The sequence below is a fragment of the Oratosquilla oratoria genome, chromosome 12 (assembly GCF_046742065.1).
Source record: "Oratosquilla oratoria isolate Oo_2021 chromosome 12, ASM4674206v1, whole genome shotgun sequence".
Lineage (NCBI taxonomy): Eukaryota > Metazoa > Arthropoda > Malacostraca > Stomatopoda > Squillidae > Oratosquilla > Oratosquilla oratoria.
The window spans coordinates 18,005,118-18,022,617 of record NC_134788.1 but is presented as its reverse complement, the minus strand read 5'-3'; the positions used below and the strand labels follow the sequence as shown (position 1 = coordinate 18,022,617).

The window sequence follows — 17,500 nt, the reverse complement described above, 5'->3', positions numbered from 1 at the left end:
TCACTCATAACATTATTAAAGAATGACAACCCTGAAATAACTCTTATTAGATGTGTGTGTCATTCCCTGCATCTAGCTGCAAGTAAGGCATGTGAAAACCTCCCCACTCACTGTTCTTGATTTTTTAGTTAGAGAGACACACATGGTTTTCTAATAGTCCAAATAGGATCAAGAAATATACAGAGTTGTATAAAGTTCTTAAGGACCGTGTACACAGGAAAGTGCCTGGGTTAGCTAGCACACGTTGGTTGTCCCGTTTGGAGGCAATCAGCGTTATCCTTGATCAATGGGACTCCCTAAAACTGCATTTTGAAATATGTGAAACAAGTGAGCGTTGCTACACAGCAAAACAACTAATCTTAGCATACAATGATCCTCATAATAAGTTGTACCTTTAACATGTTCGGAAAGTACTTAACCCATTCAACTCCGATGACAAGATGTCTTGTCATTTGGTCAAATAAAACAAAAAATCATAAAACACCAAAATGTTTGATCAAACACCAGAAAAATATGACGTCAATCCTCGCTTCGCTCGCAGCGAAGCGAGGACTGACGTCATATTTTTCTGGTGTTTGATCAAACATTTTGGTGTTTTATGATTTTTTGTTTTATTTGACCAAATGACAAGACATCTTGTCATCGGAGTTTAATGGGTTAAGGAGGTGGTGAGAGTCAACACACTTTCCCAAGGGCAAAATGTTGAAGTAGCTAAACTTACTAAAGACCTGATCGATATGTATCGTAATATTATGCATATGGTGGTAGAATCAGGTCACTTATCAAAATGTGCCAAAGAAGATCTCCCTTCTTTGAAATTTCAGAATTATATTTTGCCTTTGAATGCTATCAATTTTGGTTATGAATTCAACACATTTGCAGACTCTTGTACCTTAACCAATAAACAGTTGATTAACGTCAAAGAGAAATGTAGAGTTTGTACCTGAGTTGATTAATCAAGTGCAGCTGCGCCTGCCAGATAATGTTGACACCCTACTTCTTTTACAGAAATTGCATCCTCGTGTAGCCACTTCTCAAATCAAGGGTTCTATTGCAACTATTGCTTCCAGGCACAGAGCTATAGTTAGAGATATAGATGAACTAGAAAATGAATGGGGTGTACTTCCTTGAGCAATGGCCAAAATCATGTTTGGAAAGCAGTGTTGCATTTTGGGCAGAGGTATATGAAAAACTGGATTCTGCAGGTAACCGGAAGTTCCCTAATATTTCTGCCTTCGCCTGCCTTGGCATTATTGTCTTTGCCTTTCTCAAATGCAAATGTAGAAAGGGTATTTTCGGTTATGAACATCGTGCGCTCAAAAGTAAGGAACAACTTTAGTGTACGATCTGTTGAGGCTATTTTGCAAATTAGGTATGGCTTGCCTCTTCAGGGTTCATCTTTTGTTGACTTTATTCCCACTGAAGACATGTTAAAGAGCTTTTTTGCTAAGGCTGAAGAAAAAACACAAGAAAATCAAGACATTGTTTATTTGGAAGTAGATATAGAATGAAATTGTATTTTGAAAACCATTTTTTTTTAATAATTTCAATGCAGTTTTAGAAGAAATCATTACAACTTAATTTCAATGTAAAAGACAATACTTTATTTTTATTCTGAATTATATCTTTCATACAAAAGTAAATTTTAAGTTACTGTAGCTTCCAACCTATCATGTTTAAACTGCTTACCATTATTTTTGTTTCGATTTTGATTAGATATATGTTGCAATAAACTTATTTGTGTTTATAATAATTCCTTTTTTTTTGTGGGAAAAAATGTGGGAATTCAGATTTCCTTGTGGGAATTTTGTGGGGGAAAAATCACTCATTTTTGGGAACTGGCACAGATCAGAGTGGCAACCCTGAATCAGCGTCTAAGGACTACACGAGTTTGTCTCAGTTTTGTTGTGGCTGGCGTGCTGATAGGAGAGAAGCGGTTTTTTGTTTTTGTTTTTTTATGGTGCAGTTTTGCGCCATATTGAATTCGTGTTTGTGGAACTTTGTGAACTTTTTCACGCATTTTGTATCATTATGCCGAGTGATGATACAAAATTATTAGAAGATAGTGGAAGCTGGTTGGTTGGGGCCTCATCATGGCCGCTGACCCTTTCGATGAGGATGTCGTCCGGCCTACCTACCTACCTACCTACCCCTAGCCCCCCCCCCCCTAGCATTCTGTGGTGAAGCAACCTGCCGCTGTATGTATGTATGTATGTATGCTCCCACATTGATTCCCACATCGACCTGCCCACGGAGGGAAGGCGTTCTCATACTTTATTCATGGATGATCAATAGGTGATGATTGGTAAGCGTTAGAAAATTATATTAATTTTGTCAATTACGATGTATCAACGTAATATACCATTTTCTCGGCGGAAAAAAAAACGAAAAAGTTGCAAAAACATTTCTTAAGTAGCCAAGTCGCGCCGGATGAATGATACGCCACGTTTGTTACGACAGATACGTCGTCGTCGTCGTCGCAGAAATGAATGGATGATGATAAAGTCGTCTAACCTAACCTAACGTGTATTCAGTAAATTGGTACCTGTAATTTAAGGACATCGGATCGTCGTCGTCGTCGTGACGGATGTTGGCGGCGGTGGCCTGCCTGTTCAATCACTCTTTCTGATTGCGGGCTGTAATCATAATAATGATACTATATCATATGTTTCTCTCTCATAGCTTGAAGGAAGGAATGCACACGTTGGGTTAGGTTAGGTTAGACTAGACGAACTTATCATCCTTTCATTTCTTCGACGACCTCTCTCTCTTCTCTTGCTATCATCACTCTCCCCCTCTCCCTTCTTCCTATCTCTCTCTCTCTCTCTCTTTCCCATGCCCCCCTCTCTCTCTCTCTCTCTCTCTCTCTCTCTGTACTTCCGGTGTTAATGCTTGAGGAGGCGATGGGGCGGATGTCGGGTGGGGAGCTCTCCATTGCCATTGGTGCCCTTGTGCACACACGTACACACACGCACACACGCGTACACATTCATCGCATGTTTCAAGGAGAGCTCTGACTATATATCGTAAAATTACGACCTATGTCGTAAGCTTACGACCTGGCTGGCTCCGACATCGTATATGCGGATCGTAAAGGTAAATATATATATATATATATATATATATATATATATATATATATATATATATATATATATATATATATATATATATATATATATATATATATATATATATATATATATATATTTTTTATAATTGAATCCGAATGTTTAAATCTATGAAATGCCATGTGGATAATGTCGACATTTTGTATGAACGCGTGTGTGTACTTGTGTACGTTTGTGTACGTGCACGTGTGTGTGTGTGTAATATTAATAGATGTGTAACTTAATGTTTGTTATTTCTGTGTCCTCTCTTGGGAGGAAGAGGAGGAGGAGGAGGAGGAGGAGGAAGAACTTTGACCTCGAGGTGCGTCATACTTCCGGATACGTAGGCTACACACGTACACGCACACACGTACACACTTGCGTACACAGTATTCCGTTAAGACTTGTAATCTTCACATGATTCTAAATGTGTACACGCCCACAAATAGGCTCATTGTCAGGCCTAAGATATCAAGATATGCCGATAAAATATCTGTACACACACGTACATACGTACGCACAAGTCACCATGGGCAAGGCTATGGCGTCAAGTCGTTGTAGGACAACTGTATTCGTTATTTTTTGACACAGAGTACATGGGAGAGTATCTATTAATTATTTGGTCTGTAAGACTGCCTCCCCTTCTTCCTCTTCCTCCTCCTCCTCCTCCAGCAGGTCGTAAGCTTAAAACCCAGCTTGTTTGTGCGTAATATCCAGCTCGTTGAGGACACTTTAGCCTGTGTATGTGTGTGTACGTGTGTAATCGCATGCAGCCATACATTAATCCCGCACTGCCTTGCAGCGTTATTTTTTCTCATAATAATCATATTTGTTTATTCATTCATTTATCTACTTGTTTTATATATTTGACATTTGCATTAAATATATACTATATATGCATTTAGGATCACTGAGTCGTTTTGCACTTGGAGCGGTTACAATAAAAACACGTCATTTATTTTTAGAATAATTTGTCATTCTTTTGACGTTGAATAATCAAATCAATGAGTACTGTATCACTGCATGCAGAACACTGCGGACCCAGAACACTGCAGTGTTCTTGGACTTGTGCTTGCGGAGGAATAGTCAAGCGATGACCTACATTGGCATCATGGCGTCGCGTTTTGCAGTCGACTCGTTGTTGCCAGTTCCCTGTCGTTTTTTTCATTATATCGTATTGTTGTTATGAAGTTCTTTATCAAATTTTTATCTATTTATTTATTTAATGTGTTTATTGTTTCAAGTAGAGGAATTCTGTATGTATGTAACAATGTTATCCCCTCCAGGAAATTATTTTCTTACAAAAAAAAAAAAAAAATGTCGACACTATGAAGACAATAATTTTAAATGTTATTTGATTTTTAGAATAATGAAATTGAAGGATACGTATTACCAGCCCATCATTAAAACAATAATGTTATTAGTATATCAGGTCATGGATCACGTGCTGGACTCTTGATCGGCAGTTGTAACCTTTTGTCTGATCTGTGATGTCCGACTTGTTGCAGTCGACCAACATTTAGTTTGCTCGATTTATTATTTCTTTATCGGCTGTGCAGCTTTTAAGTTGTTCTATGTTATCTAATTATTTATTTATGAATTTATTCATCGGTTGACATTTAAGTTGTCATGTAGTGATGGATGATATGTGTGTGTGACGTCACTGTTTTCAGTTGAAATGCACATTTCGAAAGATCAAAGCAATTGTTTACCCACTGAAGAGCCAACGGTCGCGGGAGGGAGGGAGGGAGGGAGGGAGCGGTAGGGAGGATGGGGAGAGAGGGAGGGAGGGGCTTTCCCCCAAGTATTGGTGTCGTCTGCACGACTCTGTTATTTGTCGCGCCCTTCCGTAAGGCTCATTTTCAAGCCGCCGCGTGGACGATTTTCGCCCAAAAGGTGACGCCATAACGAAAAGGATCCAACTTGGGACTGCCTTCTCCTCCTCTCCTTCCTCCTCCTCCTCCTCCTCCTCTCCTTCCTCCTCCTCCTCCACTTCCACCCCCTCCTCCTGTTTTCCTCTGCCGTTTAAAAGATATGAAAAGTTATATGAATGGGGAAATACTCGGTGTATTATAGTTTGATTCTTTTTATTTGATCACATAACGTCACCTTGTTAATTTTATTATTATTATTATTATTATTATTATTATTATTATTATTATTATTATTATTATTATTATTATTATTATTATTATTATTATTATTATTATTATTATTATTATTATTATTATTATTATTATTATTATTATTATTATTATTATTATTATTATTATTATTATTATTATCATTATTATTATTATTATTATTATTATTGTTGTTATTATTATTATTATTAACATTACTAATGTTATTAGTATTATGGCAGATGTGCCTAGAATGATGACGTCACCGGTGGGTAACGAACGTCTCGTCGATGACATGCCGCTTCTTTGGAACGTGATTAACCCCCGTAACTATTTCATTTCGTTTATTTGTTTACGTATTTATCTATTTATGTAATTCATTGTACTTGCGTGGACGTCGATGGTGACTGTCCTTCGCTTACTTGTGGCTGGGTCCTTGCTCCCCTTCTTCCTTCTAACTCACACTACTCACTCCACTGCACCTACCTACGAGTCCTATCTAAGTCCAGCCCAATTCCTTAACCTACCTCCTGTATAGCCATTAACCCATTAAACTCCGATGACAAAATTCTTGTCATTTGGTCAAATAAAACAAAAAATCATAAAACACCAAAATGTTTGATCAAACAGCACCAGAAAAATATGACGTCAGCAGTCCTCGCTTCGCTCGCGTCGCTCGCGAGCGAAGCGAGGACTACTGATGTCATATTTTTCTGGTGCTGTTTGATCAAACATTTTGGTGTTTTATGATTTTCTGTTTTATTTGACCAAATGACAAGAATTTTGTCATCGGAGTTTAATGAGTTAATTGATACTAGCCCCACCGTTCCTCGGTGTGTCTCCCTCCCTCCCTCCCTTACTACACTCACACGTTCACTCAACCACCCACGCCCGCTGGTCCTCCTTGCGAGGGCACTCTCCCCCCCCCCTCTGGCGGGAAGGGGGATACCAGCGCCCGTGGTGCCCTATGACCCCCTCCCCCCCGCCAGAGGGGGGGGGTGTCAACCGTCCGTCCCCGTTCGCGCCACATAGACTCACACCACAATATATATATATATATATATATATATATATATATATATATATATATATATATATATATATACATATATGGCGAGAGATCTTAAAGCTTCCCCTGCAAACTTCTCTATCGTTTCCCCATGCTCCTTCGCCACACACCCATCCCCTTGCTCATGGGAAACAATAACGGTCTGCAGCAGAAGGGTCACGATCTGCTGCTGTAAAGCGGCCCCTAGACGTGCAATATTATTGCGCAATATTTTGGTTTGTGCAATATAATTGATCGTGTGTGGGCAATATTGAAAGGTTGTCCAATATATTGTGTGATTTTCAAAAACTTGAAAATATATTGCGCAAACGGGATAACATTGTGTCGTCTGTAGGCTATATTGCGCAATATCCTGTCAGTGTCTCTCCAGCGGTCGTGTAAGGTGGTTGTGTCTCTCCTCAACCTCGCGTTATCATGAGTGACAAGAAAGCCGAAAAAGAATTCATTGAGGCAGTTGATAAGAGCAGTGCACGTTTCCATAACAATGTTAGCTATTGATTGAGGTGACACAGCAGTTGCAAACTTTAGATCTTCAAAACTATTCCCGGTTTTGAGGTAACGTACAGTTATGGACAACCGTTGGCTTACGGGAATTGCTTTGCTCTTTTTTTCTATTATAGGAGCAACCAAAGGAAAGAGGAGTTCATCAAATGATTCTGTGCTCATTCGTACGAAGTTGCGGAAACCATTCGGTGCTATCACTCTCAGTTCATTTAGTAATCTTTCGTGTGTACTTCTCCCTATCAACAAGCCACTGTTTGGCCCATTTTCTGCCCTTCCGCGAGCCTTTTTTCTTTCCTTTCTTATGACTTGCTGCCATAGCAATGATCACGCAACAGAGATCACCGTCAGTCAACATGTTCACGTTATGACGTTCTGGCAAGGACTGACTGTTTGCACAATGGGGTTGCACGTCTGCGCTCACGATTGCGCAATATATTGCACAACCTTCACTATTGCCTCCATACGGCACAATCTTTTGCACAACCCAAAATATTGTACAATAATATTGACCGTGTAGGGGCCAGCGCCAAAATATTGTGCAACCCACATTACGCAATAATATTGAACGTCTAGGGGCCGCTTAAGCCAGGCCAGTCTGCTTGAGAAAGTCAGTGTCGAGGAGGAGGAGGAGGAGGAGGAGGGGGTGAAGGAGGCTGCAGTCCTTCGGGGGGCGGGGCTTAAGCATTTGACTCCGCCCCCATCACGCGGACCGCCATGTGCTCACCTCCCTCTCCCTCCCCTCCTACCTCACCGTCCCTCTTTAAACACACACACGCACTTCCTACTTCCATCCAATAACGTTTTCTACTCACACAACTATTTCCACAAATTTATCTACTTTGTCCATCGAGTTACCGGGCCAATCTACTTATATATATATATATATATATATATATATATATATATATATATATATATATATATATATATATATATATATATATATATATATATATATATATATATATATATATATATATATACATTCTCTATTACTTGTAGTGCAACACATCCCTCTCTTCCTCCTACCCTCCACCTGCAACCCAGACGACTCCTACTCCCCTCCACCCCCTCCATGACGCTGAGCGAGATATTTCCGTCGTATACACAACTCCTTATTTAATTATATAATTATTTTTTATGTGAGCGTGGCGAAAATCATTATCAGTTCCTAAAATCACTTAATTTAACCCTCTCTACTTATTTCATTGGCAGTCGTCTTGTTACTATTCCCTCAAAGATTGTGTGTGCCTATTGTTCTTTTCTTCTGCCCAGACCAGCAATAAGACTACGCGCTGCGCTTAGATGTCGACAATTTCTTAAATCCCGAAGTTAAGTTGAATCATTTACATAAATTTCAGCGTAATAATAGTTTTCAGATTTTTGTCATTTCTTTGATAATGATGGGAATGAAGAAATCTGAATTAACTGTTATTATTACATGAGCATTCAACGGCTACCGCCAGATTATTTGCCGTGTGGACCTCATACACATCAAGTCTGAGTTTTGAAATTTATTATATTCATTTATTCCTAACACTCGAACCTCCTACGACTTGGAGAAGATTTCGAGGATGCACCAAATGCGTGTACACTTCACAGATCCCATGTGCGCACACACACAAGTACATGGTCCAACGACGGCGCACATGCACGAGGTGCAACCCCGGGTGCTAGCATCTGGTTATTTCAGACAAAAGACTAAAAATCTATACGCGTGGAGTTTCCTCCCGTACATTTGATATTGCTTTGTCTTGTGTGTGGGTGTGCGTGGACGCTCCTCATAAGGTCTAGAGGGGGTATTGCTGAAGTCGCACAAATTTTACTTCCAAAAACAAAACGACAAAAATAAAACAAATATAAGATTAAAATAGTATATGAAATAAATAAAACAAAATAAGATATAACCAAATAAAATTGAATAAGATATTACGTTGAATAACACAACAATACAAGGTTTGGATTTGGAGGTGGAGTGGTGGTGGGGGGAGGAGGAGGTGCCGAGTCGACGCTGCCAGAAGCGGGACAAATTGGCGCCTTCTTCGACTCCCAGTTATGACGTCACGAATGATGACTCAACAAGCAACGTCACAAATTATGACGTAACGAATGACGTCACAGATCATGACACAATAAACGACATCATAACGTCATATATCATGATGCAAAAGAAACATCGTCGTCTAATTAAGATATGCAACAAATGTGACCTCAAAGGCGACATGACGTCATTTACGCACGCGCGCGCACACAATCGTAAGCGCTGTTTCTCATTAGAGAACATAATCGTGGCGAGAGACACTTCAGTTGTGAACGTTAGGCGCACACACACACACACACACACACACACACACACACACACACACAGGTACGCAATAATCCTTACGGCCGCACACACACGTACACACGCACACACAAGATGGCACAAAAACTAAACACCTGCGACATTCTCTCTCTCTCTCTCTCTCTCTCTCTCTCTCTCTCTCTCTCTCTCTCTCTCTCTCTCTCTCTCTCTCTCTCTCTCTCTCTCTCTCTCTCTCTCTCTCTCTCTCTCTCTCTCTCTCAGTTGGGACCCAACGACAGAGCAGATCCCCTGTGTGGTTGTTGTCTCAGGTGCACAAGAAAAAAGCGCACACATACATACGTACACACACGCATACACACGATAACAAAGATGTTGCAGTCCTGCGTATGTGTGTTTGTTTGTTTGTGCGTGTGTGTGTGCATATGAGTATGGAGAAGTGGGAAGAGGAGGGAGAAGAGGGGGTGAGGAAGAGGAGGAAGAGGAGGAGGAAGAGGGGCGCAATCCTACGTGGCGAGGATACACACACACACACACACACACACACACACACACACACACACACACACACACACACACACACACACACACACACGGCTCGGTGGCGGATTGGTAAAGCACTGGCCTCACAAGCCAGAGAACCGGGGTTCGATTCCCCGGCCGGGCGGAGATAAGTTGGGTTTGTCTCCTTTCACGTGTAACCCCTGTTCACCTAGCAGTGAGTAGGTACGGGACGTTAGTCAAGGAGTTGTGACCTTGCTGTCCCGGTGTGTGGTGTGTGAGTGGTCTCAGACCTACCCAGAGATCGGCAAATAATGAGCTCTGAGCTCACTGCCGTAGGGTGGTGTCTGGCTGTCTCGACAGAGACTGCAGCAGATCCGAGGTGAACACACACACACACACACACACACACACACACACACACACATATATATGTATATATATATATATATATATATATATATATATATATATATATATACATATATTCACTTTCACTATTTCATTCCATTATTACTACGACCCCACAATTTTGTAGCCACATCAACGATTCCCACCACCCAAACACACAAAACCTGTTTGCACAAATGTAGACAATATTAAACACACACTTTGTTTATTTTGTGCAATGGCAAAAGTTCACAGAGAATTTGATTAATTTGAGGAATTTGTGTATTAGCTTTATGTCAGAAAAAAAAACTGACATAGTGGTGACAAAGTGGTGAAAATATTTAAGTTAAAAAAAATGAGATTAAATTTTCTTTTTTGATTTTAGTTTTAAATCACAAAAGAACAGGAAATCTTCTTATACCAACTACATAAAACATTCTGTCAATACCTCAGATGCAGAGAGAAAAATCATGGTAAACACCATACATAAACATGAACATATTATTGTGGTTGTCGCTTAATTAATGTATTATTTTCGACTTGATGCGCTGTGTCCTTTCCATTTGGCAAATCGTGGGGAACGTCTAAAGAAAGAAAATGATAAATTGTTTAACCCCCCCCCCACCCTCTACGGCATTTTTCATTTATTATTAGTTATATGTCAATTTATTATTATTTACTATTTACCTGTTTGTTTATTATTTAACTATACCTATGCATTTATTTATGTATTCTATTTGTTATTTACATTATTATAGTTTTTATTTATTGTTTTATTATTAATATGATTTTTTTTTCGCATCCGACCTAGATATGGATCAAAAGGTCTCCTGTCGGCGTGCTCCGCCTTTGTAATCCTTTGTAATCTCCATCCAAACGACTCGATACGCTCAATTGGATAATTCTCCCTTCCCCTCACACATAATATCGATATACTGTGTAGAACCTCTAGGTAAAGTTATACGGGTCACTGCACCCCAAGTGACGCTCAATAATGCAATCTCAACTCCAAGCAATTCTATGATTGATTTAGAAAATACATTTAAAAAGATAAATAAAATGAATGAAAAAAAAGAAAGAAAGAAATAGCGTCACCAAAAATGTTGGCCACACTTAACTACAACTGGGGCATACGCGGATTTAGCAACACTATTTATGAAATGCTATTACCCAACTGTTAGCATTGTATCAAAAACGCCGCATGGCAACTCTTCGTCGTCACGTGGTAGGTACGATGCTGGAGTGCGATATATTTTGCAATTTCATTTTACGAATAACAAATCTGCCTACAGGACAAGTACCAGAATTAATGTTAATATAAAACACCAAATTGCACTCATAATAGCAGAGTTCAATATGTACAGTTCATGCATATCTCCCAGTGTACCAATGTCTTTTCCCCCTTTACAAGGGAGGTAGCCAAAAGAAAGAAAAGAAAAAACAAAAAAACAAAAAACAAACAAACAAACAGAGGCATAAAATCCACTCCCACCCATTCCACCCCCACATACTCCACTCCCATCCACTGCCTTTTATCAAACTACAAAAATATTCAAATACACTTATCAAACTGTATAACATAAAAAATAAATAACAATAAATAAACAATAATAATAGATAAACAAATAACTAAAAGTAATAATCAACAATAATAAATAATAAATGAATAATGATGAATAAACAAATAACTAGAAAAAATCAACTCCCAAAACAAAGGCATAAAATCCACTCCCACCCATTCCATCTCCCACATACTCCACTCCCATTCACCACCTTTTATCAAACTACAAAAACAATAATAATAAATAGATAAACAAATAAAAATCTTCAGCTACATTTATCAAACTATAAGATAAATAAGTAGATCATGTATAAACAACCAAAAAATTAAACCCCAAACTCCTCAATGTCGCTTTCTAAATCCTCATTTCACCATCCAGACAGTCCTAATGCACTCCTTCCTCTACTTTCGCCCCAGCCTCCAAACTCAAGGTGGTTCTTGTTCGCAGTTGTGGGTCGTCCAACTTAAAGGAAAACTGGATTAATGGGTCACATCATACTGGCCTATTTTTCCTCCCACAGTCAACCACCATTTGAATAACTCGAATATGACTTCGCTCACAGATATCTTGACTTGTCTAGGAACATGTCAGCAGGAGGAGTATCGATTGGGACCCAGGTTGCTATGTTTACATTTCCATGAAGTCTTAGAAAACTAGAATGTGTAGGGCAGACCTTAGTTTTTCTTTAATATGTGTGTGTGTGTGTTTGTGCATATGTGTGCTATGAATTGTGGTGTTGGATCGTGTAATGTTTTTTCCGTAACTTAGTAGCCAGTTTCTGTGTTAGTAAGTGGTATCTGGTAGTCATGTAAGTTCTCGTAAGTTCTTATATACATACATACATACATACATACATACATACATACATACATACATACATACATACATACATACATATACACACACATGTATATATATATATATATATATATATATATATATATATATATATATATATATATATGTATATATACATATGCATACATACATACATACATACATATACCAAGGCTTTTTCCCCCTTACAAGGGAGGTAGCCAAAAAGGAAAAGGCATAAAAAAACTCCCACCCATTTCACCCCCTGAATACACTCCACACCCCTCCACCCTCCCTCTTATCTTAGCACCTCCTGGATGACGGGTCATCCCTGCACCCTGTCCACTGCCCTGGGTCAGAAGCAGTGTCGCAAGACACAGCACATCCACAGCAAGGCCGCTTCATTAAATCGGCGACCCCCCACTCCGTCCCCCCATGCATAAAAGGAGAAGACGGGGAGAAATCCCTTCAGGCTGCGTCAAATTTCCTCACACATACTACCTCACCCCCACCCCCTCGCCCACTCCACCTCATGCATCACAACATCATCCATATACAACCATTCTCCATTCACCCCTGTCTTCTGTCCTCTCCCGTCCTTCCTCAACAGACATTCCCCTCTTCCCCAAAGCCCCCTTCACCCCATCCATCCACCTCATCCTAGGACGTCGCCTCATGTTCACTCCCTCCACATCTGCTTTCCATACCTCTTTTACTAGTCTTTCTTCACTCATTCTTTCCATGTGCCCAAACCATCCTAATACTCTTTCATCAACCCAACTCCCTTTCCACCCCCGTTCTTCTCCTCACCTCCTCATTTCTCACTCTATCTAGCCTAGTAACCCCCATCATACTTCTCAGACATCTCATCTCAAACACATTCAAACTCCTTCTCTCTTCCTCTCTTATGTTCCATGTTTCTGCCCCATACAGTGCTGTTGGCACAATCACTCCTTCATACAGTCTCCTCTTAGCATCCATTCCCAAATGTCTATTCCTCATTACACTATTCAATCCACCAAGGCATCTACTCGCTTCTCTCAATCTACATTCTACCTCCACCTTCACTCCACCTTTTCCTGCCACATTTGCACCCAAGTATCTAAAACTATCCACTTCCTCCAGTCGCTCTCCTTTAATGCTCACTTCCAGTCTACTGCCACTCTCACCCCTTGTACATTTCATCACCTTACTTTTATCCACATTTATCTTTAGCTTTCTTCTATCACATACTCTCCCAAACTCTGTCACCAACTTCCTCAGTCCCTCCTCCGATCCTGCCACAAGCGCAGTGTCGTCCGCAAACAACAGCTGGCTCACCTCCCACTTTTCTCCATTTTCTTCAACCATCTCCAATCCCTGACCCACTACCCTTGCATTTACCTCTCGCACTACCCCATCCATGTATAAGTTGAACAGTCAGGGCGACATAACGCATCCTTGACGAAGTCCCACCTTTACCTCGAACCACTCACTCTCTCCATTTCTTATCCTGACACAAGCTCTACTACTCTCATAAAAACTCTTGACAGCTCCTAGAAGTTTTCCTCCTATTCCATATATCTGCATAACCTCCCACAGTGCCTTTCTGTCTACCCTATCGAAAGCCTTTTCCAGATCCATAAAAGCCCAAAAAACATCCTCCCCCTTTCCTATAGCTTTCTCATATATTTGTCTTACCACAAAGATCTGATCTACACAACCTCTATCCGTCCTAAATCCACACTGTTCCTCACCAATTACTCTTTCTGTTCCTCTCCTAATCCTCTCAATCAAGATCCTCCCATAAGCCTTCCCAACTACACTTAACAAGCTAATCCCTCTGAAACTACTACATTCACACTTGTCCACTTTTCCCTTGTAAAGTGGAACTATACAGGCATTCCTCCAGTCCTCCGGCACTCTACCCTCTCTCCAGCAAACATTAGATAACCTCACCAGCCAGTCCACCATCACTGTATCTCCTTTCTTTAGATATTCTGCATGGCATCCATCCAGACCAGGTGCCTTACCTGATTTCATCATCTTAACAACTGCCTTCACCTCATCCTTCCTTATTTCTCCTCCATTTTCCTCACTCATCACTCTCATTTTCCTATCATTTCCCACTGCAACTATCTTTCCCTCCCTATCCTCCTTCACATTTAGCAAATCCCTAAAATATTTTGCCCATCTTCCCTTTACTGCCTTCTCTTCCATTATCATCTCTCCATCTGCACCTTATACCTTTTCTTCTCTACTTGATTCGCCTCCTCTTCCTCTCTTAATTTCTTTCCAAAACATCTTTTTATTACTTTCAAAACTTTCTGTCATACTCTTACCCCACTTCACATCTGCTCTCCTCCTTGCCTCCTTTACCTTTTTCTTTACTCCTCTTTTCTTTTCTTTGTACCTCTCATATGACTCCCTCGTCCTATTTTGTAACCAATCTGTGAAAGCTCGCTTCTTCTCCTCTACAACCTTCTTTATTTCCTCATCCCACCATTCACTACCCTTCCTTTTATTTCCTCCTGTCCTTCTTGTTCCACACACTATCCTTGCACACTTTGTAACTCCCTCCTTGAACCATCCCCATTCCTCCTCCACTCGTAGCTCTACTCTATCCTTCACTCCCTCCCACTCCTCCTTCAGCTTCTTCTTGTACTCCTTCTCCTTTTCCTTTTCATTTAATGAGTTCACCTAAGCACCTCCCTACCTTTTGTCCCTTTCCTCTTTCTCCATCTATCCTCCACTCTCAACTTACCTTCCACCAAAAAATGATCTGATATTCCCACACCCTCTCCCCTTAGCATATGTGCATCCTTAACTCTTCCTATCATAGTCCTATTTACCACTACATAATCCATCAACGCTCTATCTACCACCCTTCCCTCCACCACCCTCTCCCATGTGTACTTATGCTTGATTTTCTCCCGAAACACTGTATTTGCTATCATCAACTCTCTTTCTAGACACATTTCCACCATCAACCCTCCACTACGATTCTTTCCTGGAACTCCACATTTCCCAACCACTCCATTAATTGGACCATTTCCCACCCTAGCATTAAGGTCTCCTAGTACTATTACATTGACATTTCTCCCTAAGTCCTCTATGCACTCATTTAAATCTATCCAAAAGGCCTCCCTTTCTTCTACACACACACACACACACACACACACACACACACACACACACACACACACACACACACACACACACACACACACACACACACACACACACACACACACACACACACACACACACACACACACCCATATATATATATATATATGTATGTCTATATATGTATATAAATATAAGTATATATATATATATATATATATATATATATATATATATATATATATATATATATATATATATATATATATATAGAGAGAGAGAGAGAGAGAGAGAGATAGCAGCAGGAGGGAGAGATAAAAGAAGAGGGAGATATGGCGGGGTAAGGAGAGAGAGAGAGACAGATGGAAATGGGGAGATATACATCCATATATGGCGGTGGGGGGGGGAGGGACAGAGGAAGAGAGAGGTGTATATGGCGGTGGGATCGAAAGAGAAAAGAGAGAGAGATGGCGGTGGAAAAGAGAGAGAGAGAGAGAGAGAGAGAGAGAGAGAGAGAGAGAGAGAGAGAGAGAGAGAGAGAGAGAGAGAGAGAGAGAGAGAGAGAGAGAGAGAGAGAGAGAGAGAGAGCGGTCCAGTAAGATATGTTTCGCGTCGGTCACGTGACGTATAGTGTGGATCGGCCAGTAGCAGTGGATTATATACTACCAGTTATCATCTACAGTGGCCAACACTGGAGAAACTGAAACGATAAGCATAATGACAAATGCACTTAGCATTATATCTAAAGAAAACGTACGTGACAGTGCTTCAGAAAAAAAAAATGAAATTGGCCATGGCTCTAGAAGATTATATATAAAAAAATCTCACATTTTATTCAAGTGATTTTTTCATGTTCGTATACGACATTGCGAGACAGCTCCGATGATAACATGATATTACATTCTATTTATCTAAAGAATCTTCACCTCCATACTCGTCCTCCTCCTCCTCCTCCTCCTAGTCCTCCTGCAGCCTAGTCTAGTAAACACAAACAGCCTCGTTAGGGCCAGTAGCCCTGCTCTTCTTTGTTCTTCCTTTGTTCCTTTGTGTTCCTCCTCCTCCTCCTCCTCACTCGCCCACCCCTACCTCTGCCCGGGATTTGTAACCAGACTGGTACTCTTCCATGCACTTAGTGACAATCTGGGGAATTTTTCGTGCATTAAGTGACAATCTGGGGACTTTTTCGGTAGTTTCTGTAGTGTCTTACCTGTGTTTGTTCCTATCATTTCATTGAAAAATGTCATATTTTTGGTACTGCACCTACATCTGTGTCAATATTTTTAAATAAGGAACTTTTAGTTCTAATCTAGGAACTTTTCAGCACGAGCTTAGGGAGTTATTGATCTCCCTTTGTGGGAGCTCTCTAGTGCTAGCTAGCCTTCCCGTATTGACAAATCAGTCGTCATTTACACCCGAGGGGAGACGCAGTGAGTGCTTATTCCTGCAGGGTCACGGGAGAAGACCTTTGCCATCTCCTCGAGGGAGGACCTTCAATTTTGCGTCGTCGTCTCACGGGTAAGTGAGCTATGAGGAATCAAAGCCAGTAGTGGCTGCAGCAGCAGGAACAACAAGGTAGGCTACGTTGTGGCAGGTACAGTAACTCGCAAGATTTTTGCTGAAGGGCGCGCGCGGTCGAGCGAGTGTCGTTGTCGCCATGTCCTCCCTCCTCTCTCCCTCCCTCCCTCCTCCTTCTCCTCCGTATCCCTTCCTCCCTCCCTTCTCCTCCCTCCTTTCCCTTCTCCTTCTCCTCCCTCCCTCCTCCTCCTCCTCCTCCTCCTCCTCCTCCTCCTCCTCCTCCTCCTCCTCCTCCTCATCATCATCATCATCATCATCATCATCATCATCCCTTCCTCCCTCCCCTTTCTCCTCGTCCCTATCTCCCTCCCTCCCTCCCTCCCTACTGTAGTGCTGTTATTCTTCTTGTTCCTTCGGTTTCTCGTTCCTCTCTTGTTCTTGTTTGTTGTTGTCGAGGTCAGCGTTCTTGTTGCTGCCGGGGTTGCTCCTCCTAGTAGTTT

At 40.9% G+C, this 17,500-nt stretch overlaps 1 protein-coding gene across 2 annotated transcripts in view; it reads left to right on the top strand.

Moving 5' to 3' along the window:
• Positions 1-6,687: 6,687 nt before the first annotated feature.
• Positions 6,688-17,500, top strand: part of LOC143031027 (uncharacterized) — a 30,981-nt gene continuing 20,168 nt past the window's right edge. Inside the window, exon 1 of one of the 2 annotated variants that reach the window (XM_076194384.1) lies at positions 6,688-6,857. The gene's annotated coding sequence lies outside the window, so the exon portion shown is untranslated. Of the gene's footprint in view, positions 6,858-16,850; positions 17,001-17,500 lie in introns of those variants that run through there. The other variant, XM_076194383.1, reaches the window with a different exon arrangement.